Source organism: Anas acuta, chromosome 20 (assembly GCF_963932015.1).
Source record: "Anas acuta chromosome 20, bAnaAcu1.1, whole genome shotgun sequence".
NCBI classification, from domain to species: Eukaryota; Metazoa; Chordata; class Aves; order Anseriformes; family Anatidae; genus Anas; species Anas acuta.
In genome coordinates, this window is record NC_088998.1 from 2,464,555 (window position 1) to 2,490,654 (window position 26,100).

A 26,100-nucleotide genomic window follows, 5' to 3' on the forward strand; every position below is an offset into this window, starting at 1 on the left:
GGTCTTCTGCTTTTTTCTTGCTGAATCACTAACAAGGTGTTTGGGATGTCCTGACTAGGGCAGGGCTTCAGTGCTGGAAACTGGAAGCAAGAGAATGGGTGGATCCAGATTTCTGTGTAGGTAACCCAACCTCTGTGGTCAGTGCCTGGCATTTGGGTACCTGGAGATGGTCTTTGCCCAATTCCAACTATCCTGGATATTTTCTGTGTTGAAGAATCTGACAGAACTAGGATCAAGGAAAGGGTTCCTCTGTAAATGAGTTCAGTGACAGCAGGGTGTCACTGCATGACACTGCATGAGCTCCTGGCTGTATGGGAAGGCCGCTTTCATGCAGTGGGGAAGCCTGGCAGCTTGGGCTGAGAAATAAGTTCTGCTTCCTACTTGTGGCACGTGTCAAACCTGTAGTGTGAGCTAGAGGGTTTGGAAAGCTGCCTGATGCTTGCAAAGGAGCCTGGCCAGCTAAATATTTCCTTCCTGACTTGGTCAGGCTAAACGGCTGACAATAAATGGCTTTGTCTCCTTCTCCCACCTCCATTCTATGTATGCAGGTGGTTAGGTCTTCAACTTACTTTCCAGTTCTAAAAGAAAAAGGGAAGATTAAACTGTCTTTTGTCTGTTTCCCATCTTGAACATCCTGAACCAACATCCTTGAATAAAGCTTTTCTTAAGTTTGGGTATGGGAGCTTAGGAGGAAAGCTGTGAAAATGATTAAAGGGTTGGGAAAGAATCTCTATTTAGGGAGAAATGAAAAGGCTCAGAGTTAAAATTAAGAGGAAAGTCTCATAAGGGTAAGATAGTTCGAAAAGAAAAAAAGAAAAGAAAAAAAGAAAAGAGGAAATTGTGTTTCTCTATCTATTTTGGCAGGATGCAAAAAGAATCGGCAAAGAAATTGAAGTTTTAGAACTCCTTTACTAATGGAAATATAATTAACTCATGGAACTTGCTGTCACAAGAATTTGCTTCAGCTGGTCTGTTTTGGTTCTTGAGACCTAAAGAGCCTCAAGATCATCAAGATTCACCAGAAAGGAAATGGATTTTTGAAGGAGGATGATTAGGCCCTTTTACTTCCTGCTACTCCCTGAAAGGAGATAGGTGGAATTCTGAACAGGCTGTTTCATAATTGTCCTTTTCTTTATCTTGTAACTTCTTCTGAATCATGCTGGAGAAATGATTCCAGAGCAGCAATCCAGTCTGTTACAGCATGACCTGTGAAATGCAGCAGAGTGTGTCAAGGGCTAAACTTCGTCTCTTTATACATGAAACAATATCAATAAGAGTAGTGGTATTCCATCACTTAATGTCTGATTTAAAGATCAAACATCTTTTTTCAAGCTGTGCTATAGCTTAGAGGAAAAACTTCAATGCTTCAGTACTGTGTTAAGTGTGCCCTCAAAACCTGCGGGGCCAAGATTCAGGGAAAGATCTGGGTTTGAAAACTGTCACTCATTGAAAATGAATCTAAGGTAATTTCTAATAATGTCAATGGCACTTTGATAAAGGTGCTCTGGTTTCTGGAGAGGAGCGTGGATCAGGCTACACGCTGTAGAAGTGTTCCTGCTCTCTTTCCATGATGGAACATCACCTTGACCTTGTGCTGGGAGGAGAGGGCTCCCCTTGGCTGCAGTCCCTAAACTTTGAAGGACTTGGAACATAGAAGCAAGTATTGGAACATCTGGCAGATGAAATTAGCTTGTCAGACGGGGGACCTTATCCTGAATGAAGCACTGAGCAGGAATGACAACACACCCAACTGCCAGAAACCAGGCACCAAAGCTTTCATGCTGGGTAGGATTGTTAATGTACCTCCCTCTCAATACCAAGACAAATCTGACTCTTCTCTGGCCCTCCAAATTGGGTTAAGAGTGGTAGCCAAAGGCTGTGTAAAGTGGCATTGACCTACTTCTGCACTGTGCAGAAATAAGGAGTTTTGTCCCATGTGTTTGGTAGATGGGTAACACCTCTCTTGATGGGCATCAGAAGTAGGTCTGGGGAAAAGATGGATGAAAGCCTGAAGTCTCAGTTTGATAGGTGTGTATCATTGCATCCTGGCTGCTATGGCTAAAGGTTCTGTCTTCTCATGGAGACGATGCTAGGGACAAAGACTGAAGTCCAGCAAACTCCTTAAATGTCTTTTTTTTTTTCCTTTTTAAATCACATTATCTTTGAAAGCTAATAAACACGTGCTCCGAGTAAGTGATGCTGTATCAGCCCAAAAGCATTTAGCTGATAACATCTGTATCTTCATCACTTATCTATGCAGATTATTGCTGCCCTGAGAGATGTGTTGAAATGAAAAAGTTTGCCTTTCTTGTCTCTTGATGCCAAATCCAAGCCTTGTTTACAAGCTTCCTGGGCAGGAGCAGTACATTCCAGAAGTTCTGGCCTGGACTGTCTGGGTGAATCCTGAGCTTGTTGCATAGTTCAAGTTTATTTTGCAATAGAAAGGAATAAAATACTTAAATTGGTTATGTAAAATCCAAGAGGATTTGGAAAGAATAAACTTAGCTATCAGTTGTGGAAAAGATGATAAAAAACCTCTCTATGATCCCCTAAGTCTATTATTAAAAGAACACTATTCTTTTCCTCCTGAGTTACAACATTAAAGCTAATTATAACAGGTATAAAATCATGGTAACCCCTGACTTTCACGAGAGGTGAAAAGGACAAAGGAAGTTGTCTGATCTAATTTTCTTGCTTTAATTGGGAGACATGAAAGAACATGAGACTATAGCTGCAGATAATGCTGTGTCTGAGACAGATCCAGGATAATACAGTTTCAGTTCCCTTGCCTAGCAGATTGAGCAATGGAGTGGGATTTTTGGATGTCTTTTTTTTTTTTTTTTTCCCTTCTTTTTTTCTGCTTATTCCATTGGCTAATGAAGATTTGCAGCCATTGCTTTTCTCTTTTGTGTCCATATTTCCATCCCTTTAAAAATGAAGATAATGATGGTACCTGAATTCATAATATACTAGTGAAAAAGACTGTTTGACAGTATTGAAAAGAAGTGAGTTTAAAATCTCTCAAAAGAAGTAAAAATAAGTCTTCAAAAACGTTGAAATCAAGTGAGGAAAATTTGAATCAGAAGTAAAATAAATGGCAACAGCATAATCTTCTAGAAATGCAGATGCTCACTCACAGTGAGTGGGAGAATCTTGCATGGAGCTCAGTGTTCATGTACCACGGGGAATGTGTTAAAACGATGGTGTGCCACACAGGGGAAATTGCAAATGTGGGTGTCTGTCAGATTTTAACCTGAGAAAAGATTGGACCTTTGGGGGAGGTGACATGCTCTGAGTCAAAATGTCCAGAAGTATTGTCACTGATTTGCCAGAGAATAAAAAAGGAGTGGCTCAACTCTTGCTGGAGCAGAAGTGACTGAGTTGAGAAAGACGAATGCCAGCTATGGCAAAGTCAGTCTTTCAGGGTAATGTCCTGGCCTTGTGAAACCATGGGTAGAGTTTGAAAAGTTATTGTGACTATAGGTAATGAATAAAAAAGAGAAGTTGGAAGTCCTTGCCCAATATCTCTTTCCCCAGGAAAAGGATGGAGGCTGCAATGGTTTATGGCAGGATGAACATCTCTGGGAAAGCAGCACTGTCGAAGCCATTGGCTATAACCACTGGCAGGGTTCAGCTGTTTGGGTCTCGAAGGCCTGATCTGAGAAATCAGCCAATGTCCAGGACTTCTCTGGGAGCCCACAGAACAAAAGCAAACAGGGCATGTATTTTACTTTTTTTTTTTCTTTTTTCTTTTTTTTTTTTTTAATCCTGGAAGTCTTCCAGTTTATCAAATTCTGTTTCAGATCCTCTAGAGTTGCTTTCTGATCTTGTTTGTGTGGGAAGCAGGAGAAAACCTTCCCTTGTACCAGGGAACTCCACTTTTTGTAATTACAAACCTCTGATCTTCAGCAGTGATTGGATCAATATTATGTGGAGTGGAATACGGGGAATTAGTGTCCCTCTTCCAGGTCAGCAACTCCTAGTCCATTAGCAGGAATGGAATAACACCCTACATGTTTGGAAACCTTTGTTTTTAGGGAAGAAATTTTAGGTGAGGCTTAATTTCAACCTAATAGCCCGTTAAAATCTTCACATTTGTTTTTGAGAATGCCATTAAAAATCAATTACATTAATGGGGCTCAGTTGGAGATGTTCTGAAATATGGATAGGATCAAGGAAAGTGACTTTGAAACAGGGCTTGTGGTGCAGCAGCCATTTGCTTGGTCCTCCCAATCACATCTGTATGGAACAAACCTGATCCTTGCTTTTGGCAGCTCTGCAGAAGCCAACCTAGCTCTTCAGGAACAAGTGGCAAGTGTCATGTACTTTGGTGTAAACCTATTACCAGTGGGGTTTTGAGGGAGCAATCCTTCTGCCCTACTATAAATGTTAACCCCCAAGTTACAGATGGTTTGCTTGCATAAAGTTATCACATCGCTATCAGCTCCAGAGGTAGTAGAGACTCCTTCCTTTGGAGGCCTTCAGAAGGTGCCTGGACATGGCCCTGGGCATACTGCTGTAGGAATCCTGGCGTGTGTGCTGGAGTTGGACAAGGTGCACCCAGATGTCCCTTCCAGGCTTATCCGTTCTCTGATTTTGAGCTCCATCAGGCCTTGATCATCCAGCTCTGTGCAGCAGGTATCTGAAACCCTAGAGATATCTGTTACTCCCTGCAGTATGACCATGGGCTTGCCACTTCACCATGTGATAAATGGTCCTTGTTCTCAAACCAGTCCCGAATAGAAGGACAGTCCAGTGGTTGGAAACCAGCCTGGGTGAGTGGAGACCAACATTTACTGCACAAAGGCCAGTGCAAACTGGTCCATTTGGCATCTCTGGTCCTCATCTGTGAAATAACTGCATTGCCCAGGTACCTAAGTGTGTTGAGAGGAGGAATGTTTTGGAGTGTGATTTCTCCAATAATCACACCCTCTAGTAAGGAAGGATGCCTGGCTTTCTGAAATGGCCAGGTAAATAATGGTCTCCCCTGCCTGCCTCCACTGAATAATGTTTTTACCTCCAGTTCCCAGACTACAATTCACCATGCTCTCATCTCATTTCATGCACGACTGTAGCTGAGCTACCATTTTTCACACGGGAAGCATGTAAAACAGAGGCTGCACACCTGTTCTTCCTTTACAAACTGGATTTCTTAGTGGTCAGTGGATCTCTTTGTTCGAAACCAGAAAACAATTTCTGAGAGCTAAGAATGGTTTGTGGGAAGTTACGAATCTTTGGCATTGTGTGATTTCCAGACTAGAAGTTCATCACTGTGCTTTGGGGGGGGGGCGGGGATATGCTGGAGATAGTCACCCCTTCTGGCTCCTTTGGGCAGTAGCTGATGTAGAGATGAAGATGCAGAGATGATGATGATGCAGACCTGCTGTGGGAAGGACAAAGAAGTGGGGGCAATGTAAGGAGGGGAGTAGTACCACTACTGGGGAGGAGTGTGCTTGATTCTTGTATCTGAGTCAAGTTTGCTCCTAGTTCCTAAATGGGGCTTGTGAGACATTTGCATGGATGTGTCCCTTCAGGTTTCAGATTAAAAAAGCTCTTTCAGGCATTGGAAACTGATCTCTCTTATGCCTGCTGCTCTGGATGTGTGAGAGGATTGGGAGAAGTCATCTTCTGCCCATGGCTAGGTTGTTCAAATCACCTTCATATGCTTTGTAAGGGGATCCTTACATATGGGGGGAAGACCACTTATAGCATGAGGCTTGATGTCCTTGCAGGCGTTGTGTAGGCAGTGCATGTGACACAAAGATGAAACGTGGGCACTTCCTTGTAAGGCTGATCATGACCTTGTAAAATGGAGGTGATGGAGGACCCCCTCTACCGCTGCTTCCATGGGGCCCAACTTAATGGGTGCCCATGCTGTGCTCCCCATGTAGCTTGTTTCTGGAAGTGGTTAACATTGCATTCACCCTGCTGCTGGCATGGGAATCATGGCTGAAGCTGGGATTGCAGTGAGTGTGCTCGGAAAGACTCTCCACCTGGAGCCTTGTGGCACCAGGATGGATGGATTGAAGGGGACTGGGCAAGAGACTGCAGTAGCCAGAGCAATTTGGTATGAAGAGAGCATAGAGTCGTAGAATGGCTTGGGTTGGAAGGGACCTTAAAGATCATCTAACTCCAACCCCCCTGCCATACCACTAGATCAGGTTGGTCAAGGCCCCATCCAGCCTGGTCTTGAACACATACAGGGATGGGGCATCCATGGCTTCTCTGGGCAACCTGTTCCTGTGCCTCACTACAGTGCTTCACAGTGAAGAATTTCCTCCTAATATCTAATGTCAGACTATCTTCAGGGCAGAGACAAGGCCTTGGTGTACGTCCCAGTGCTTCTTTTTGCAGGGAAGTTTGTAGGAAGGGAGGAGATCTGTGAAATCCAGCTGCCTTGTGCCAGTGTTCCCCAAATGGCGTGTGGGCAGCTCAGCTGCAGGCAAATGGTTTGAGGGACTCAACAAAGAGACAGAGCCCCATGGTGTTTGCAGCCAAGTGCTGGGCAGTGTGTGAGTGTCTGAGGTACAGAGAATTTGTCTGCTGAGTGCTAATCTTCACCAGACACCTTGGGTCACACTCATGTCTACACTCTGTTAAGGATCAAACACAGAATAACCAATAAAACCTTTAAATCTAATAGAAATGGGATTAGGCTACCTGGATTGCTCTGCATGACCTGAATGAAACTCCACAAGGTGTGTCTAAAAGATCTGCTCAGTGCCTTACCTAAAGCATTGGTGTGGGGCAGCAGGTACAAAACTGACCTGGTGCCCTTCCAAAGAGCTGCCTCCTGTGCAAGGGCATTACCACTGAACCCAGAAGTAATGCAAAAAGGTGTAACCTCATAGGGGAGAGATGGGTTTGACTGGAAAGGGCATTGCTGCAGACCAGCCCCAGCCAGACTAATGGTGCGACGTTCTTGGAAGCAAGCTGTGTTTCAGCAAATATCCGGAACCAGGGATTTTTTTGTATTTATTTTTTATTTTTTTAGCTTGCCACTTGCTGTTCATTTTCTCCCTGGCACTGGGGCTGTGATTCCTGGAACCCTGGATATACTCGAGAGTGCCTCTCAAACACGGATAAAAGTAATTAAACCTCTCAGCTTTCTCCTTTTTAGATTTGCTGTAGTTCTTCAAGCGTAGATTTTAAGATTGGACAAAATGTGCAACCTGAGATCTGACATCCTGTTCCTGCATTGAGCAGGGGAATGAAAGGATGAAGTGGAGACTATTCAGGCAGCCCCAGTGCTGCTCCCGAAGCAAAGAGAGATAGTTGTTTGCTGCCAGGTGCAGCCTTTCTTGCTGTTCCCCTCTTTGCCCCCTGCAATTAAGCAGTTAAATTTAGCTGTCTGATAGGTATTGGAATGGATGTGGCGCAACCACTTTAGTTGTGCAAATAACTGTTATTTTGGCTCACTTGTAGCTCTGAAAAATCAAGGAAATTGTTTCATGCCATACATAAGCACTGAAAGAACTGACTTTCAGATGGAAAGTAGATTCAAAAGGCAAGACAATTGAGTGAAATGAGGAGTAACTCTTGTCTAATCTGGATTAAGAAAATTTTTTGGGCTTTGAGTGTTTTCAATAGTTTTGGCTTTGTGACATGAAAATGTAACAACCTTCCACAGAGGAAAGATAAAATTTCAAATGTTTCAGTTCAATGATGTTGACATAAAAAATAAAAAAATAAAAAATCATCTCCATGTTCCCTTCAAGGGGATGTTTTGGCAAGCTTGGCAAGAGTTACTGAAGTAATGCCATTAATCTAAATCTATGGAGGGAAAAAAAAATCCAACCAAAATAAGCTGGCAAAAGACTTCTATCATGTTGCTGTGATACCCAGCTCCTGTGCAGATGGGGCCAGCAGTCAATCAGAGCATCCTTAAAGATGCCACCTCTTGCAGCAATGTCTTGTCCCTTAATAAGTCTCCGTGATGGCCTGCTACTGAAGTGATGGCCCACTCTGTAAAAGCTGAACTTCGACCTTGTGCTTGCCAATGGAGGAGAACGAGGTGCCCACGATGGAGTGGTTGAGCACCAACCCGGTGGGAAGGTACATGCTGTGCTGATGGGCTGCAGATGTTCTCGCTCAGTCGAATATTAACTTGCACACCTGCTCCTGGAGCCTTTTACAACCCATCAGTGCAGTGTGCATGCGACAGGTGCCATCGCAGCTCAATCTGATCTCAGTGCTTTGCTCCTGTGGGGTGCAGCACAGTGGGAAGAGAGCTCCTGGTCTGCCTCAGCCCAGCTGCACCCCTGTGGTGCACAGAAGTGCTCTGTGAACGGTGTTGTCTGCTCTGTGCCGGGCTTTGATCATCCCCATGCTTCTCCGCTAGGGTCCAGCTTTGAGGCTGCACTAATCTGGGACTGCACTAATCTCATTTGCCGTCTTTATTGTTCAATGCACAGCCCTGAGTCTTATTTACAGCTCTCCATTCAAACTGGGGGCTGAAGAAGGGAATCCTAATTTCCTTCTGGGCTTCTTTTTATGGACCTCATCGCTATAGTATGAGTGCTTCGTGCAAACAATAATTCACTTTCATGACACCCCTGTGAGATAGAATGATGTTTCTTATTTTACGGTGGAAAGGGAGGTATAGGAATCTGAAAGACAAAAGTAACCATTAATTTTCACTTAATACTTTCAAAGCATGTTTTTGGGAACAGCAATAGCGTCGTTTCTCCTGTATAGACTCCTTTTCTATCAAGCTTCAGAGCAACAATACAAAGCAAAAGATTTCTCAGGCTTCACATAAAGCCATGGGAGTTTCCTCACAGTCCTTGATTTAGGAAGGGGCTCTGCCACTTCATCAGTTCCTGAAGATCACTCAGACACCTAGAAAACTTCACCCAGAAGTGTAAAACTATACACAATAAGAAGAGGTGGTAGTCTGGCTTTGTCTTTGTGTACTTACCCCATGATGCATAGATGCACACGGGAAGAAAAAAATTCACGTAGGTGATGGTGATAAGGGACATCTTAGTGGACATTTCAGCTTGAAGATGACAGTTTATGCAACTTGTACTGAATGCTCATCTGAAACCTTTTACCACTCATCCCATCATTTAGCCCCGTTTGCCATCTGTTAGTGAAAAGTGGCTTTTAAACTTGTTGGTGATATAGCTGTACTGAGGAGGGAAAAAAACCCTTGTGGTATTATTTCTTTATTTGGTATATATGTACTTTAGGAAGAAAATATCCAAGAATAATTGAGATGAATCAGTTCTCTATATGTGGATTGCTTGAATATTTAACATCTGAGATCTTGTGAAGCAAAAGGGGCAAGGAACAAACACTGTTTATTTTTAGGATTAGAAAGTGGATGAAGCTGCTGGCCTAGATAGTGTACTCCTTCCAGGAGGAGCAAGGGAGAAAACAACCTCAAATGGAGTGCATCTGTGTCATGGGGAAGATTTTTTGTTTGTTTGAGTTGACAAAAACAGTTTGAGTTCACTTTAAGTTGTTTCTAGTGATGGGGAGGGAAAACAACAACAACAAAAACCCACAACCAACAACAGAAACCCAAATCATGTCTGGTAACTCTGAAATAAAATCTTCTTTGCATCTGGTTTCATTTCAAGTGTCTGAATCAAAGCTTGTCTGGAAGAAAAAAAAAAAAAAAAAAGTAAATGAAGTCCTGCTCCCCATCTTTTGGGCCTGCTTGGGCCAGAACTGTTGTAGATGGGCTCTGCAAGGGGCAACTCAAAGGCTGCTGTGGGCTTTTTGGTTTCAACAGGACAAAACCTGATATGTTGCATGGCATGGCATGGAGCTTGGATGGTTCCCACCTGGGAGAGGGGATGGGGTGCTCTGGCATGGACATGTCCCTGCTGATGTTACCTACTGCTTGCAAGCCTGCACTGAGCAATGCTGATCTTCACCACTGTTAACTGTTGTAGTGTTCTGGGGAGTCCACAGCCCTATTGATGCCAGGGTGGTCCCATTTGTGTTTGAGACAGCTGCTCTGCAAAATATTTGTACCCCACAGATGAGTTTAGCACACTAGTGGTTATAGTGGCTGCCCTTGAAAATGATCCTTTTGACTGACAACAAGGAGAAGACAACAACTGACAACAATTGACCCATGAGTGGATGGCTGAAAATTAACCCTGCCTGCTACCCTCTGCCCCACATTAATTTGGAGAAACAAGGTCTTCCAAACCCAAATGTGACATCTGCTTCCCTGGGCACTAATTGCTGCCTTGTTTTCTCAGCTGCACTGATACAGGAATTGGTAGTTTTGTGGGCACTTTCCTCTGCCCTTCCCTCTGTTTTTATGTTTCTGGTGCTTTGCACTGTTTTCAGTGAATGGTGCACCTTAATGTTACTGACCTGCTCACAAACATTCAAATGATTGTTAAATGGATTACAAACAGTTTCCAAATTAAGCCTTAGATGTTGTTCAGGGAGATGTCTGGACTTCTGGTGCGTTTCTTTCTTGCTGAGAAATATTACCATTGCTTTAAAATTAAAAATAAGAGCAAGATATGCTGAAAAGATGGAAATAAGTGGGGAGAAAAATTACCTTTCAGCTGAGACTGAGAATGGAAAATTTCTACTCAAAAGAAGATTATTTTGGGGAATGACAACTCAATGGAAATATTGTTTGCTAAACTAATGCGTTCACTGTTAAGTGAACATTATTTATATTAGAGGGAAGAAACACAATGTGGCATGGGATATTTGGCTGCATATTTGGAAAAAAAAAATCTGTGAGCAGATATTCAGTTTGCAAGTATGGAGAATTGAGACACAGGCAAGATAAAGGATGAAGACTCCAGACTATTGCTCTGTTAATTTGCATTTTGTTGGTATATATAAAATTATACTGAAATCAAATTTGTTTCAGGCAGAAGTGCTTAGCAGGCATAGGAAAAGCTGTTTGAAACATTAAATGTATATTCAAACTAGTTTTCTTGGAATTACATCATTTGGAGTTAATATCTACTCTTCTTGCTGAGGTGGGTTTATATTCTCCAGGTTGAGAATTCTCCAGTAACAGATTTAATGCAGTTTTTGAGACTCAGTTATTTATTTATTTTGGAAAAGCAACACGTTCTTAGCCATGTGATCCTGCAGACTGTGGGTGTTTTATGTCAGTGCTTGATACTTCTTGCTCCAAAGGGGAGATGCAAACCCCAGCTGACTTGGGCTGATTCGTGTACTTGACAGATGAACTTGATTCTGGTGCAAATTCAGGCAGAGGTTTCAGATTTCTTTCCCTTTATTCAGCCTTTCTAAAGGTGGTATGATGGTTTGTACCCTAACGTTGTGTGGTGCTGTTCCTGTAGCATGGGCTCTGTGTAGGCATTACCAGGACATATAGCTCCAAATGTTTTGGCGTGCTGGGTTCTGTACCAAGAGAGTGATGGGATGGTGAACGATCTCCCAGTGAGCCTCTTCTTTTCCAGTTTAGAAATGTTCCTCTCTGGTGTTACGTGCCAAGAGGGGCTTTTCAACACGTTCATTCCTACTGAAGACATGTTGGCTGAGACCCTCCTCTAACCTGTGGCACAGACGTTGCTTCAGGTGGGCTGTACACCTCTTTGGAAAGGGCCTTTCTTTGTGCCAGCAGAAAGGCAGAGGTTTCACATCCACGACTGAGCAGGTTGCTCTAGTTGGTAGGGCCTCGACACTCACGTTACTGACTTCAGCGGGTTTCAAATCAGCCCCCGCATCTTTTGACCGCATTGTGGTGTTGAATTCCTTCCTTATGAAAGTTGGCACCTGCCTGCAGGGCTGCTGTACCCTGCCGAATTAGTCCCTCAGCAATAGAGGGAGTCAGATTGACAGCTAAAATATTTTTTCTCTTTGTAATGACTTCTTTCGCTCAAAATTTATGGATCTCTTCATGCTCATAAAACATAGAAAGTATATTCTCTGTCCTATTCCAGCATCACTTGCGTAAATTTGAATCCATCACTTTGAAATGATATCATTGCAAATGGGGTGCAGAACGAATAATGAAATATCTTGAACCCTTGTAACTTCAGATTAATGTCCGTTACTGCAGAGTAATTACTGTCCCATAAACTAATCCTTTGTACCTCAGAATAAGTCTTTCCAGCCCCTCATGCCACAAAGTCCTTCAAATTGTCCCTTTCAAGTTGGTCTGAACCAAAAATATGCATAATCTCCAGGTCCCGATAATTTTCCAGCTGTTTTAATTGGTTTTGTAGAACTGCTTGAGGCTGGGAGTGTGGCTGGAGCACATCTCTAGATGACTTTGTCCTGGACACCAGCATGATTTGCAGTCACCCTGTTGCTTGTTAGGTCTTCAGAACAGCATGCCAATTTTGCATCTCATTCTTGATCCTTTTGGAGCAAATAACAAATTGTTGCCAGCGTCCTTTGTTGCAAATGTGTTCTACTCTGTTCTTGTGCTTGTGAATAGATGCTTCTAGGAACATCTCATGATGGGATTTTGCTGATGAAAGGAGAGGGAAAAGTCTAACCAAGGTACAGGCTAACATAACTCGTATCTTCCTGTGTGTCAAGTTAGCTTCTGCTTCTCAGTGCTCGAGGTACCGTGAGTAAGAATCTGGCCCCAGTAATTTTATGTGCAACTGAGAGAAACAACTGGTGTCACCGAGCATCTGGAAATTTCAGTCCACTCTCTTCCAGGAAAGTAATTTCTTCCATTTTGCCAATGCTCTATGATTGATCTTGCTGAATTCTGAAACTGCTGTCTTGGTTATAGATGAGGAACTGACTCTGGCATCTGAAAGAAGCCTTAGCAATGTGAATATAGATCCCAGCTCCACAATTTCCGAGGTGATCACTCAATCTTACAGACTACCACTCAGATTTGTGTTTCTTCTGTGGTTTGTTCTCTGAAGTTTACAATTTGTCAATTTTTATAGTACTATTCCATCTATTATTTATTAATCCAAACCCTAAGATTGTCTTTTCACATCTTCTCATTTAAATAGATCATGAACAGAAAGCCATGCAGGCAAGTTCTCTCTGTCCACCCCAGAGCCTCTGGGGATGTGAAAGGCTGGGCAACGTATGGCTGAGACCCGAACCTGTCTGCAGGCTAATGAATTGGCTCTGTAATTACCTCATTTCATAATGACTAGTTGGTGCCCAAAGCTTCAGGAAAAATCAACCCCAACCTGAATGACCATCAGTCTGTGTCATTAAGCAGGGAATGACCCAATGAACCAGAGCTATTTAAAAATTAAAATATAATCTCTCGGGCGCCTGTGTCTGCATGAATCTCTGGAGACTGCAGATCTGCATTGGGCCTTCTAAAGAGAAGTTTTCAGAAAAGATTTCACTTCTCTCTTATGCTTAGGATCACAAGCGAGATGGCCCTGATGATCTAAGAAAATGAATGTGCGGCTGTTGAGCCATTCCATTTTCATAAGGGCTATTTAGCACTATTCTATTTTTCTCCTGGTTTAAGGGAGACTTTCAAAGTAAGGGTCAAGGAACCTGATGCAGACAATTGATGCCATCCTCCCAGATGTCCTTGCAAGCCACCCAGCTTTAAATATCTCAGATGACACTGTGAAAGGCTCCCCGCAGGGCTGAGAGACTCCAGAATGAATGAGTATCCTTGGATTAAATGATGATTAAGTGGCTGACGAAATAGGATGAATGAGGTGCTGCAAGGCAAGAACTCCTCCATTATAGCAGCTGACCTCAGGCCAAATTTCCTCTATTTCCCCATCTGTAAAAATGGAAATCTGTTACATCACGACTAAATGTTGAAATCAGTGTCTCTTATAGACCCGCCTGCTCTGGAGGACAGGGACCACCTTTCTGTTCATTGCATCTGCCCCTACAGTTCTGCACTACTGATGATCATTAGTAGAAACTTTCATGAAACAGAAGCTAAGACATGAGACAAATTTTTGCTCTGGAATGAAATCTTTATTGAGACATACGGCAAGTCAAAGTGGCTCCACAAAGACATCCGCCAAGCAATCCATCATGAAGGCTGATGGAGATGGCCAGCCTCTGTGCACCTTCCAGCCTCTGTGCACCTTTCACCGAAGAGCTTGAGGCAGCTGGCAAGTAGATGATTCCTGAATATCTCAGGCAAGATGTGAGAGCAACATCACTGTTACCCATCTTCTAGGAGAGGAAATGAAGGAGGGATGCAATAGAATAGTAAGAGAGCAACATAGGACAAAAATGCAGTCGTCTTCATGTTTGATTTAGGCAGCTGCCTGCTTTTTTAAGACTAGGAAAGGGAGCAGGCTGCAGAGCATGCTAAATTCTTCCTCCTCTGGAGCTCAGTGTGAAGTTCATTGCAGATCTTCTTCATGCAGATATAAAAGTGAGGCCCCAACCCAGCGAGGTCACTGAGCCCACACAACACTTCTAGCTGAACTGTTTCTTTTTTTCCCCGTCCCAGAGTCTTGGCAATGACACATCTTAGCATCTGTCTTCCTTGCACCTTTAATTGCGTATGGTTTCTTCTTAGCTTCCTGGCTGGAGCTGCAGAGCACTGTTGTAGGCTGTGCAGTAGCTCCCTGCCGTCCGTCCCAGTGACCACACCAGTGAGTTTTGTGGGGAAAGCATTGCACCTCATAAAACAACCTGGTCAGAGAGGTGCTGTGCACATCTAGGATCATGACTGTTAATTACAGGGTGTCTTACTTGTGGAGCTGAGTTTTGCATAAGTTCAGTCACTATCTGAATGATGAGAAAATAACCCATTGCAGGCTGGGTGAAGAACCCTTGGCTCTTATAAAAACTCAGCACTATCACTGGGACCTCCTTGTTATATAAGTTTGGAAATCTGAGAGAGAATGAAATGAAAATGTGGTTTCTGGTGGAAACCTATTTTTTTTTTCTTTACTGTCATTGTGTATTTGAACAACAGTGTTATCTGGGGACCTCAAATTCAGCAGAAAGCATCGCTGGTAGTTTTTGAATGAGCTTGCTGAACCCCTCCCAGCTAGTAAAAAAAAAAAGAAGAAAAAAGAAAAAGAAAAAAAAATCTTTAAAATGATGGATGACAATGGTAAATACCAATGGTGCTATTTTGTTTCAACATTGGAGATTTTATGGTTGTCTTCCTGGAAATGACTGCTTCTTCCATAATCAGTTGATTCACTTATTCCTCTTGGATAATGTTATTTTTCTTGAGCCTTAAAAATACTCCTAGTCAGGCAGAAATACCAGGTCTGATTCTCATCTTGTTCCGTGGCTGTAAATCATCGTGGTCAGGAGAATCTATTCACCCACCTGGGTAGAGGCGCAGAATGACTAATTTTTCAGTTGTACAGTTTATTTCAGCTAATTTGGACCAAATACTTCATGATCTTTTTCTTCAAAGGAACTAAGAGAAGGAAGTCTGAGATTGTTCTAAATGAGCTCTGCAAGCTTCTTCTCTGGGTTTTAGGCTGCAAACAGTTTTCCTCACAGCCTCGTTGATACTTTCTGCCTCTTTGCACAGAGCAGACTGTCCAACAAACCTTTGGAAATTCCTGGTGAGCTGAAGCAGGAAAATGTAGCCCTGGAGCAATAAATGGACACAAGAACTTGGTGTGTGGGACAAAGAGAGGTGTGGAGAGGTGCTTGGGGCTTGCTGTGAAGGGCTCAGCATGGCTGGGACCAACATTTTCTTTGATGCTGAGACAGTGCCTGGGAGCCTGCTGGGGGGATCTGTAGCCGGATCCATCCAGACAGCCTGGAAAGGAAGGGATAAAAACTGGGCGTGAGACTTGCATTTGATGTCAGAGACATTATTCAGATGGTTCTGGTGGCTGGAGACCGCACAACTGAAAAATAACAAGACCTCTGCTTATGGACAGTTACCACCCTTTCATGTGTTCACAGTTGCTCAGCTGTCTCAAATATCATGTAAAAACAGGAGTTGCATGGAGAAAGAGGTTATTGCCTTACTCACCTTTAAATGAGTATGGTAGGGAAAAAAGATGTTTTTATTTTATTTTTTCCCCAAGAAACGATGTGTTTTATATGTTTTGGTGCTGGGTGAGGTTGCTAATGGGTTGTTATAACACTGTTGGCCACCTGGATTGCTGCCAAGGAAAGGCAGCATGAAGTCTCTCAGCTCTGGTTTAACCTTGTTCTGGGGGCTGGGACAGACCAGTTCTCCTTCACCCCCATTTTCTAAACTCTGATTTGACACGTTTGTTGAGCTGTTTCAAAGTTATTCAAAGTGTCCTTGCTTTACCTGCATTTCTGAACAAAGGGCTCTCCAGAAAAGAGCCGCTTAAGACCATACATAGGGAAAGAAGCAATACTGTAAGGGAGAGGAAGATAAGAGATTTATTTATTTTTTTTTTTCAATCCATTAATACATTTGTTGATTTCATTCCACAAAAATGTGGAAGGAAGGAAGTTTGAGAAGTATTTCATCTTGGACACTCTTTAATACATTGTTTTTATGTATTTGAAATTATACTCCTTGTGCTTTGAAATAACACCAATCCAAGCTGTAAATGAAAATTAGAGTTAAAGAATTTATGATGTCTGAGTCATTTGATTTCTGGTCAAACTAAGTATTTATTTGACCTAACATGGCTTCTCTGAAATGCTTTTTTCCCCTGGGAAAGCACTTGAAACATTCTCACAAAAGTTTTAAGTTCTTCATTTGGATCATCAAACTGAAAAGATCTCTTGTTCAACTCCAGGTGGCAATAATTGTTTTTTTTTCATTGTTTCCACACTCAGAAATATGATTTTCTTCCCCACCCCAGGGAAGTGTCTGCAATCAGGAATTTCCATTGCTAGCCTCCTTTGAAATGCATTCCTCTTGAATTAAAAGGGTCTGTGCCTGCTGGCATGGGAAGTACTCAAACCTGACAGGGAAACAGAACAAAGTAGATGCAGAAGAACGAGGAAACGAGGTTAAGTGCAAGTGTTTGATTGCTTCCTTGCACCAAGCCCTGAAAGGATATTCTATAGAAAGATGTAGTCTGGCATGAGGTGAAAAAGAAGAGCTTTTATTCTGTTTGTCTGGATGGTTTTGAAACCTCTGTTGAAGAAGCATGTTGATAGGAAGAATATTGTTACACAAAGAAGCAGCATGTCTCTTTTGCTGGAGTCTGTAATGCCAGAAGAAATACATGTAAGACACGATTTGTCCATGTGGCATCTGGGTATTGCTGGCTGCAGGTCTTGGCTGTTAAATTCAGTTTAACATCTGAAGAGTCTACTGAAACAGTTCAGACCTTAGAAGCAAACAAAAAAAGAAATGTGGAAAGGTTAAGAATCTCCTACCAGCATTTTCCTGGAAAACACAGAGAACTACAGATGCTTTTGCATAACAAAGGGAAGGTTGGGCAGCCTTCAGACACTGGTGGTCAGAAGGGGTTCTGGCAGAAGACATACCTGAGCCAGGCAAGAGCCAGAAAGATTTCTGTCTGTGCAGCGCTCCTTGGAGATGAAAGCATAGGTGGCTTTTGCCCCATAAGAACCAAAGCCTATTTTTTTTTTTTGTGTGTGTGTGTTTGTGTTTTCACTGGGAAAGTATTAAAAAAAAAAGATGGATTTCTGAAGAGGCACTTGAAGATTTAATTCTCCCCTCCTTTATACCCACATCGTTGCCTCTGCACTGACAGGAGTGGCCACAGAGGGGTCCCTCGTTTTCTGTAGATCTCAGTAAAGCCATGAGAAAGCAGCCTTCACTTCATTTTATTTTTCATGAAATGCTTTAAAGATTTAATGATCTTTGTGAAAAGAGCTGTGTGCTTATAAAATGGGGCTCTGGTTAGGAAGGGGAGGAATGAGCTTCAAGGCGAAAAACACTCAATAACCACCCCCTCTCTCAAATTAAGGACTCCTGTGTCCCCTCTGCTTCTCCCTGAGAGGAAAAAGGAACTGGAGCTGAGTGAAAAATGATCACACAGTTTTCAAAACAAATTCCTGGATCGAGTGTGTCGCCTGCCAATCACCGCCCCGAACGCGCCGTACGCTTGTCTCCTTTTGTCTGGGCTTTTTTCGGAGCTGAGCTGTGCAGTGATGGGGTTGTCTTACAGCCTGTTTGTACACTTGTCTGTAAAGCAATTTGCCTGAGATGGCCCCAGTCCAGTTGTGGTCCTGTCCTGGAAGCCCTCAGGCAGGAGAGGTGCAGCCAGGCCACTCATCTGTTTCCAACTGCTTCCAAATGTGGGATTTCTTCTGTTCCCAAGTGTGTGTGCATACACATATTTATGTACACTTAAGTTTATTTTGAGCTGGACGGTTTGACAAACTTGTATCCTTATCCATTAGGGTCTCATATCTGCTGGTGCTTGTCCCACCATCCAGCCCAGACAGAAACAGGCAGGTTTCACCTCACTTAGGAGGAGAAACCTAAAATCTGGTCAAGGATTTTTTTTTATTTTTTTTTTTTTAATTCTTTTTGCAGTGTTTATGTAGCTGTTTGCCCCATTGGGACCAAGCGCTCCTTTAATATTTCACATTGGATCTTCCAAACAGGAACCATTTTTAGAGCTGTTAAGGTTGAAAAGTACATTTTTCCCCCCATATATATTTTTATCTACAGATCTACATGTGCACATATAATAACTTCCCTCCCCCATGCACACATATAGATAACTTCGGGCTGGTGTCAATGTATTTTTTTCAAGAACTTCTAAATTCATAGCATCTGAAAAGAAGAGCTTTAATTTAAGCAAATTCCTTGATACTGTTTTTGAACAGAAATGTGGCTTGACTGTAGATAATCTTAGCGCCCAATCATCATGTTGAAATTATTTTAATTCCAGAAATTATCACATACCTTTTCATTTTGTTAACCTATTTATCTACATTTGCAAGAAGCCCACAGATGATCCAAGCACTCCATTATACTAGGACCTATAGAAATATGAATCAGATCTGAAGCCAATTAGAGGCTCAATTTAAACATGTAGGTCAGTTATTAATCTCTGGTTTGTTAGACAGGATAGCTCCTTTCTCAAGCACAACAGCTACACATCTATGTTTTGGGAATGGGATTCAGAAGAAATCAAGCTTGAATGTAAGACTGTAATTGTTGCATCGCTGCTAGCAGGAAGCGCTAGCAGCATCTGTTTTAGCACTGATCTATAATGTATTTGTTAATGGTCCAGAAAAGTGGGTTGTGAAGATGCAGGGGTCAAAGGCTCATGTAATTAGTGAGATTAGCCAAGACTGAAGGATTTCAGGAGGCAGGAACCAAGCTAACAGGATGGGCAGCAAGATAGCAGGTGGATGTCAGTGCTGACAGCCACAGCTCCCACCATAGGTGGGGACAACTGGAGCTTCTGGGATAGTCACTGCACCCAGAGGGGGTGGTAACTGCAGGGAGGGGGCTGAGGTAGATCGAGCTGATGTTGTTGAGAGTGAGTGGAAAATATGCTTTATGCATAGCAATGGTGAAAACAGTAATGAACATGCTAGGATTACAGCGGGATAGAAAAACGAGCTTACCATTATATTGGTGAAAGACCCTTTCTTGAGTTACTCTGATCCTTGTGTCTAATGGTGTATATGGAGCAGAAATAGAACTTGTCAAGATGAAAAACAGTAGAAGTAATATTAATGAAAAGCCTGGGGTCATTTAATGTAAAGAGATGACTAAATGGGGACATAAGAAATATGAAAAATAAGAAATGGTAGGCCAGTGAATCAATGGCTCCTCTTCCTTATGAAACACAGGTAGGAATTGCATTTAACTATTAAAAATAGTAATAAAGTACATACAAGGAAAGCATGATGTTTGTACTTTTTACAAACAACATGACCTGGGGAGCTTATTCTCTCTATATTATAGAGGCTGAGGACCTGTGTACGTGACATCTCAAGACAGCCCAGCATTGTTGGTGCTGCATAAAAGACATGGTGATGTGGTTGTTCTGTGGCACCTGAAAACCTGGGAAGAAGGGAAGGGGTGAGCAAGGAACGCTCCCGGGATTCCTGATTTTCTCCAAATCATTTTTTCCAGGCTGTAGTTGAAGAAGGATTCTCTGAGGTCTCTCTCTCCAGGAAAGGCTGAGTTGCGCACAAGATTGTCTCCAGGCTAGGGATGGATTTAAATTTGTGTTGTGGGAACTAGGTTCGGCGGCTCTGCAATGTGTTCCCAGATCACTCCCTTCCTCCACTGCTGAAATATGCAGGTGAAAAAGAAAAGGGAGCTTTGTCCCTGCCACGCACCCGTGACTGCGGCTGGTGCGTGCGCTCGTAGCGGAGGCGCGGGACGAGGCAGCGCGGCACAACGGCAGCACCGTGGGGGATGCAGAGCAGTGGTGGGCGGCGGGAGAGGGAGCCTGCCCGTGGCTGCAAATAAAGCCCAGGGGTGGGCGGGGGGTGTCCCCACCAGCACGTATCCACCCTCGGGCCAGTGCAGTACCGAGCATCCTTCTCGCCCACCCTGCCTCGGTCCAAAGTGGTTGGCCTTCTCTGGTTGCTGTCATGTTGAAATTAGCTGGGGAGAGACACTTCACCCATTTCCTTGCCTAGTTTCTATGGTGATATTCCACTCAACTGTTTTCAGCAGGTCTGAGTTTATTTCCCTGCAGATAAGGCAGCCTATGCTAATATACCGCAGCCTGGGCTCTATATCTTGGCAACAAGCCGAGGGTTCGTACCACTGAAATTAAACGGCTCTGGGATGAGCGTATTTCTTGCTGGCTTTGGCAATAGCTGGCATTATCTCGTAAACTAATATTTTGATTGTTTATTGCTGCTGTTTGCCACCCCGAGCTGGAAGGCTGGGGAGGCATGTGGAAATGTGCAGCCTCATGTTCTTCCTCCGTGCTCCGTGGTGCAGGAAGCTCAGGGACCGCCAGCTCTGGCTTGGTGAAGGCTGAAATACAGCACAAGATGTAGGAGGAAAGAGGTGTGAGAGAAGGGTGTTGGAAGCAGTGGGAAAGGGGTTTTGCTAGAGATGTTCAGGCTGGTTAGATCCGTGTTGACTCCAGGTGAGTAATTCACACCCTTTCCCTCCACGTTGGAGTGGCTGCAGTCCCCATCCCTGGTACACCTAGAAGGTTTTTGGAGTAGGTCCACCTGCTGTTTTCTCCAACATGCCTTGAATGCTTTGGCTGCTGGCAAGAGAAGGTGATGACTGTCTCCCCATATGTGAGGGGGATGATGGAGATTGCTTTCTTGCTGCTCTTGGGGCTGGTGCAGTCCCAATCCTGGCTGTTTGCTGCACACCTACCCTTATGCTGGCCAAAAGGGCTACAGCTCATCCATCCCCTTAGAAAACATCAATTGTTGAGATCCCTGTGGACCCCGTCTTTCAATCACATCCCAGAAAATAAGGCTTGGTCCCACTGCTTGGTGCAGCAGGTGCTGCAGAGGTTTGTTCAGCAGCTGGCTTTGACTTGGTGCTGTTTGGGAAGGGAGATGATGCTGTCTTCTGACTTCTCCAGAGAAAACGTGATTCAAAGCTTGTCTTTGCCCCAGCAGCTTGCTGTGTGGTTGTAGTCCCTCCCTTTTGCTGTGTGCAGTGGTTTACTCCTGCTAGATGATGCATGGGTACTGGGCTCACCTACCTGGGTCAAGCCAGTGCATATGCTCAGCAGAAAGACAAACTTGGGTGGAAAACAGAAACCCCCAACCCTGCAAGCTGGGCTGTGACCCTTTGTAAGGACCTGAGAAGTACAGACAGCTATATTAATGGCTGAATAAAATTTCTTGCAGGTGAGTGCCCTGAGGAGAAGAGGGAGACTGGGAAAATTGCAGCAGAGCTCATGGCAAAGAAGGATGCCAGTAATTATGGTTTTGCTCTGAGCAGGAATACGCCCGCCAGGCAGTCCCAAATTCTGGGGTCACACTGGTGGGGACGAGGGACCCTGTAGCACATCATGGAGCTGTGAAGTGACAACATCTTGATCACGGGGGCAAAGCATGGTGCTTATCCTTGGACTCTTGGCTCACTTCTTTCTCATTCTCACTTCACCTCCCTGTCCCCAGGCTAAAGCCTGCTTTGAGGGCTGCCATCTTCAGAAAAGCCTTAGTCTCAGTAATGCTGACTCCTCCTGCGGGTGCTGTGTGAGCAGGCAAGAAAGCAGGTCTGCTGTGGGCTCAGACGGCATCTGTGCCTTCACAGGAAATGTGGTGGCACCGTCAAGTCTCCTGCAATGTGACGCAGGTAGTTGGCTGCTTCCCTGATACACTTCACACCTCTCAGAAGTATGACTGATCTCACTTACCAGTGGCATTTTAACATACCCACCACCAAAGCTCCGGGCTGACGTTTCCAGCAAATTCTGTTCCATTTTCAAAGGGCCGTAGTTTAGAGCAGACCTGCGAAAACGCACGAAGGTTTCTTTTAGCAAGTGGCAAACTTCAGCTGATGCAGGCTCCCCCTGAGGATGCTGCCCCACTCCCGAGGTTGGGGTGGCTGAGGGAGGAACAAAAACCCAACCACGGGCTCTGCTCCCACCCCTGTGCTCAGCCCCCAGCTCCTTGGCCAACTTTGGCAGCCAGGGCCCTGTCTGTGGGCAGGAGGAGGTAATTCTGCTGTGGAGAAAGGATTTGGGGGAAATCATTACCATTTCTGACGGGATCAGAGCCCACTTTCAATGAATGCTATGGAAAAAACACTGCATATCTCAAGGAAGCGCTTGGCTCCAGGGCAGCTCCCTGAATATCCTGACTCCACAAGGAGTGCAGGCATGACCTGGTTCCTCTGTATTTTTAAGACATGGAAAATATTTTCTTGGTCCCAAATAGAGGTTACCAATGGAGCTGGTAGGGCTGGGCAGTTCAGGAAACCACCTAAATGTACTCCAAGCCTCCAGAACACTCACGGATCCAGAGCACTGTCCAGCTCCCTGTTCCATAAGGGAAGTTTTGTGCAGTTATTGTTCTAGCCACTGAACAACTACAGACAACTGACCTGTGCTGCAGCTAATTGTGCTGCTTTGGTTTATTTTTGTCCATCTCAGACTAACAGCTTGTATGTCTGACAGAAGCTTGCTTTTTCTTTTCCCCTTCCCGTGAAGGATTATTAATAGATGAGGCATCAACAAAGAAAAGACCATTTGAGAAATAAGATGGGACACTTGCTCTACAGTGGAAAAAAACAACAGCACACACCCACATGAAACATTCTTTTCTTTTTAAAGAACATTGACAAGAAAGCCCTCTTTCCTTTGGGAGGCATTCATATTCCCTGGAGTTCATGATTCAGCCAGCATTTCTGCCCTCTGCAAATAGATTAAAATCTGAAGGACTTTTTTCCCTATTGTGCTTGAATGATTTTAACTTAGGTCAGATGCTGACTTGCAGAAGGCTGGACTTGAGCATCATCTCCTTTTATCACTCCTATCTGAGACTTCATGGTCTCTCTTCAGGCTCTAAATAAAATGGGACTAAACATAATCAAATCTTATGCTTCAGGGCAAAATATAATTACCTGGAGGGATCAGGAAGAAATTGCTTTTCTTCTGTGAATAGCACTGATTAACACAATGTGTGTTGACGGTGTTTTTTCTGACAAGCAGTTACGGGCTGCTGCTGCAAACAGACTCCATGGGCCAAAAGGTCTTTGCTTGCAATGAGCCATGGTAAGCTGGTGGATTGTTTTGTGGGGCTTGGAAGGGGGTTCTGAGAAGTGAAGAAACTTCATCTTCTGGCTCTGGGAGACTTCTGGAATCAGATCTGAAGCAGGACTTCCCAGAAGAGTAGTGTGGAGGAGGTGGAAGTGTCTGCAGGGAGGAACCTGCTGCAGTGCCCAGGCACCGAGCCATTGCTGGGGGGCTGCTGTCAGTGGGATGCTGCTGTCCTGGCCGTGCTTTCAGTTTGGCCTCCTATGAAGACCAACTGATAGGTTTGTCCTGAAAACTTGGCTTCTCTGGTGCTGTAACGCAACTTCCCTCAGCTCAACAAGCAGGCTCTGAATGCAGAAATGGTTTCAGAGAAAAATATTTCATCAATGCATTGCTTGCCCTATTTCCTTGGAGATCCCAGTGAAAGATCTCCTTCATAGGTATGTGCTTGAGGGAGCACCGATGGGAAAAATGAAATATCACTGAGTTCAGCAGGCAAAGTTTTGTTTGGAGGCCTTGAGCCCCCCTCAACCCAGCTCCCAGGTGGTTGTAGCCTTGAGCAGATCTCTGCCAGGTGGCTCAAACCCTTATTGTAGTCCTGGGACCAGGTGAGCAAAGGGAAGGTTTAAAGGGCAGAGGATGACCAGCAGCTCACCTGGTGCCAAAGGGGAAGGCTAAGGCTGGGTGCAGGAATGGGCTGAGCTGTGGTCTTGGCTCTGGCTTCTCCTGTGGGGCTGTGAGGTCCTTGCTGCTGAATTTCTCCATGCGGAAAGGAGGATAACGGCATCTATCCAGTCTGGATCTTAGACTGTCGAGTCTCTGGAGAATGCAGCTTTCCTGGTGCTAGGTATGTGTCTTTTGTATAGAAAGTGTTTGAGGTGAGTGGGGTGTCGGCCAGGTCAGGTTTGCTGGGGCTGTTGTGGTGGTTATGATGGGTTGTTGGGAGGTGGCTGCTTTCTGGACCATAGCTTGCTGCTCCCTTGGAGTAGCATCGCTTTAAAGAAGCCTGTAATTTTTATATTAGGCTGATGCTGCATTAAGGTCTACCACAGCACGAGAGATATGACTATTCACTTAGTAGATAAAGCTTATGAAGCCTCTTTGTGTAGAGAACAAAGGCTCTGCTGTTATCCTGAGTAGTGGGCAATGACAGCTGTCTGCTACGCGGTACAGGGAGGGCACAAGTGCCAGACCTGCCTGCTAAAGAAGGTGGCTGCACTCAGACTGCACTGTTAAAGGCTGTGCTGTCTGGGTATTAATTAAACACCAATATTAAACCTATGGATATTGCCTTATAGACCCAGAATTTCACTTGCACAGGGCCTCAATTCCCTTCTAATGTGGAGGTGCATGTTGGAGAGGGGGAGCTCTGAGATCCATGTCTAGTGCTTTTTGATTTACCCTATGGCTGTATGCGTAATGATAGCTTAGTGGCCTACAGACATCTAGCCTAGTCCTCACAATTTCTCTATGTGCTGCACTTCAAAGTAAAATAGCCACAGGAGCTTAAAAGCACACTTATACGTCCCAGGACCCTCCAGCATGATGGGCTGTGTTTCTTCTACTGGCTACAGATAACTGGTGGCTCATGTACCATTTGTGTTTTAAAAATCTTTTAAGAAGGATACATATATAAAACAAAACAAACAAACAAACAAACAAAAAAACCACCACAAAACAACATAACTCTGGAACTCAGATCTGAATTGCACAGAAATCAAGAAATCTTTTAAATATTTTCAAGAGCCCTGTTAATTATGTATCCAAAACGCTGAGATCTGCTGTGACTCCAGCTGCTTTGCCAGAAGTGCAGGCACCAGAACTGATTACCTGCTGGCTACAGCAGGACCCACACGTGTGAGAAGGGCACATAACAGTGGTCGTGGGATTCATAACTTTGCAAACTGTGTTCTTTCTTGAAGTTAAATCCTTAATCTTATTAATAACTTTATTTATAAAGTACCTTCTTGGAGGCATTTAAGATGTTGCACAAGCTATTAAGATGTGCTAGTAAAGAAAATAGCCTCATAAAAATGTAGAGAAGCGAGAGGAGCTACTAAAAAGGCAGTATCATGAAGACTGTCAGTAGATGTTACAAGCCATATATTGATGTGAAAATGGGCCCTTCCTCTGCTGTAAAGAATAATACTCTGCCACTGGGAGCTCAGATACCATGGTGACAGGCCCAGGGTAAGATTTTGGGTAGAACAGGATGGATGGGAAGTGTGAAGTCAAAGCAAAGATGCCTTGTTGATCTTGTATCATGAGAAATATCACCTCCATGTTCACCTGGGCCAGATAGTGTCGTGTGGCCCCAAAGTGGGTCAGTGCCCCCAGGGCTGGGCACAGCTCTTTGCTGGGTACCTGTGGTCCTCCCTGTGCTACCTGGGGCTGAAGGAATGAGATGATAACTGGCTGTTAGCCTGAGGTAATAATGAACTGATGGCAGTTGCTTATGCATGCATCTGTGTGCACACAAGTTCAGCGCAGTGAATGTGAAGGTGTCCTCTTGGTATTTGTCTTCAGCTGGGCATCTTGTGGCATTGCACCTAGTAAAAGGCAGGAAATCTGTGCCGTCCATTCATCCCTCCTTGTTCCCAGCCACTTCTATCTGGTGAAGTTTCTTGTCCTAGGATTTCCAGAG

At 44.1% G+C, this 26,100-nt stretch overlaps 1 protein-coding gene across 2 annotated transcripts in view; it reads left to right on the forward strand.

The window, feature by feature from the left end:
- The window catches only part of CACNA1B (calcium voltage-gated channel subunit alpha1 B), a 299,175-nt gene that overhangs the window by 34,909 nt on the left and 238,166 nt on the right, over nt 1-26,100 (forward strand). The window contains exon 1 of one of the 2 annotated variants that reach the window (XM_068656844.1): nt 24,105-24,303. The exons of the other annotated variant lie outside the window; for it this stretch is intronic. The gene's annotated coding sequence lies outside the window, so the exon portion shown is untranslated. Of the gene's footprint in view, nt 1-24,104; nt 24,304-26,100 lie in introns of those variants that run through there. 2 annotated transcript variants of the gene reach the window in all.